Raw genomic sequence first — 2,299 nt, 5'->3', positions numbered from 1 at the left:
GTTCCTGTCACAAAAAAATAGAAGAGAGACATTCAAATTACAGATAATACAATTATACAGTTCAGCCCACAATCAATCAAGCAGCAATAGTCCAAATTAAGAGTCCGTCTGGGGAGAAACCGATCCGCTGTAGCAGACGCCACTCAGAGCGGCAGTAGAAAGATAGTCCGAGCTGATCACCAATCAGCCCAAATCAGCCACACTGGACGAGTGGTAGGAGCCAGCTTTACGCCGACCAGGACGGCGAGCATGAAGCCAGCAAACAGGACGACAGGTAGGCAGTCGACAGATTATCCAGCTGACAGGCGGACCGCCAGTCGGGGACAACCAGAACAGCGGGCAAACAGCCAGCCAAGGACAAACAGCAGCGGCTATCAAAAATAAATGTTAGAAATGGAATCTAAAAGCATCCAAAACTCCAGCACTTCACTTACCACTGAGCTCTTTATGTAGTGCCTCTAACAGGAAGGAGGAAACATGGAGCTTGTACAGGCGGCCTGGATATACAACAAAAAGCTGAGCTAAAGCTAAGCTAACAAATGTCAGGTGTGGGAAGATTCTTACCAGAAGGACGATTGATCGGCGGCGATCAGAGCGTCGTTAAGCGCATTGTTTGCGTGCATGCATTCATTTGCGGCTGTTATACAGAAAATGTAAATAAATCACAAGTAATAAGCTTGCTTGAGAGAGGTGAAGCCTGCCTTACTTAGCGTGCAGCACCAACAAACGCCAAGGTCTGAACCGGAAGGAAAACAACGTCATGTCAACCAGGTGAGGAAGGACCCTTTATATACAGGCAACCAGCACCACAACCAATTAAATTCAGGCACTTGTGTAGTGCGTTCAAAGGCCACAGGGCATACTGCCACATTCCACCCCCCCAAACTGCATCGACGCCCCGACGATGATCCCACTTAACACCAAGGTCGAAATACAGCAGACATGGTACTAGATGAAGGCGTTTCTCTTACTGCTGGTCTTGGAAGATGATGGAGATTATGATGCTGGCCAGCAGTTGATCGTGCCGATTTACGCAGACACCTCGCTGGGCCCAGACTCTGCTGCCGGTACAACTGCTAATGAGGTAGGTTGATTCACGGTCACACCAGAGGGAGCCACAGCAGCAGGAGAAGGAGCCACAGCAGGTCCTGAAACCCTAGGAACAGCATCTGAAGCCACAGCAGGAGGTGAGGCAGGCAGTACCTGCTCCTGAGGCCATGGCCTCAAGAACAAATCACCCTCCAAAGACAGCTCGCCCTCTGAAATGGAGTGATGTTCAGAAGGTGCACCTTCAACAGGAACTGAATTAGGTGCATCAGCAATCAGGACCTTCAGCAAAGAGCGATGTACCCTCCTTACCCTGGTCTGGTCATGAACTGGTGCCACTGAATACACTACACATATAACCACATGTGTCACTGAACTCCACAAATCCTGAGTTTTCTGACGACCTTTACTCCCCAAATTTCGGATCAACACAAACTGGCCCTCCTTAAGAGGAGCTTCTCTGATGTTTTTATCATGATTAGCTTTTCTGCGTCCTGCAGAAGTCCTCAGTTTTTCTCTAGCACCCTCAAATGCTATATGCAAGCGAGTCTGATGTTCTTTGACCCACTCATGAACAGTTCCTGCAACTGGGTTTTGAACTCTTCCCAACAAAAAGTCAACTGGAAGACGTGGTTCTTGACCGAATATTAGAAAAAATGGTGACTCACCAGTTGATTGATGAGGGGTGGTGTTATTTGCATAAAGCAACTGGGGCAAACAGACACTCCAGTCTCGTTTCCGGGACGTGGGCAAAGTTCTCAACAAGTTGTGAAGCGTTCTATTAAAACGTTCGCATTGCCCGTTACCAGCTGGATGGTAAGGTGTGGTATGAGATTTAATGATACCATACAGACTACAAAGCTGCTGGATCAGAGTGCTTTCAAAGTTGCAGCCCTGGTCTGAATGGATGCGTGCTGGTACTCCAAATTTTGCAAACCATTCAGTGACCAGGACCTGTGCTACAGTGGAGGCGCGCTGATCCCTGGTTGGGACTGCCAATGTATATTTGGAAAACACATCAGTCATCACCAATACATTTTCTAGCCCAGATGGAGTTGGCTCTAACAAAGTAAAATCAATTGCCAAAATTTCATTTGGTTTTGACGCAAGCAAATGGCCCATGAAGCCACGAGCAGGTGGTTGGCTATCCTTAGCAACCTGGCACCGCTCGCAGGTTTTACACCAATCTGCAACCTCTTGTGACATACCTGGCCAATAGCAGCGAGATCGTAGCAACGCCAAGGTCCTTTCC

General features: G+C 48.2%; 1 long non-coding RNA gene across 1 annotated transcript; it reads right to left on the bottom strand.

Annotated features, from left to right (window-relative positions):
• Positions 1–54: 54 nt before the first annotated feature.
• On the bottom strand, positions 55–726 carry LOC107838413 (uncharacterized). The gene is made up of 3 exons (XR_001664470.1): positions 565–726; positions 435–497; positions 55–371 (listed from the first exon to the last, which is right to left on the bottom strand). It is a non-coding gene; the product is annotated as an uncharacterized LOC107838413 (long non-coding RNA).
• Positions 727–2,299: the final 1,573 nt, after the last annotated feature.

This window comes from Poecilia formosa, unplaced genomic scaffold, assembly GCF_000485575.1.
Source record: "Poecilia formosa unplaced genomic scaffold, Poecilia_formosa-5.1.2 Scaffold251, whole genome shotgun sequence".
In the NCBI taxonomy this organism is placed as follows: Eukaryota; Metazoa; Chordata; class Actinopteri; order Cyprinodontiformes; family Poeciliidae; genus Poecilia; species Poecilia formosa.
This window is presented reverse-complemented; position numbering and strand designations above follow the sequence as displayed.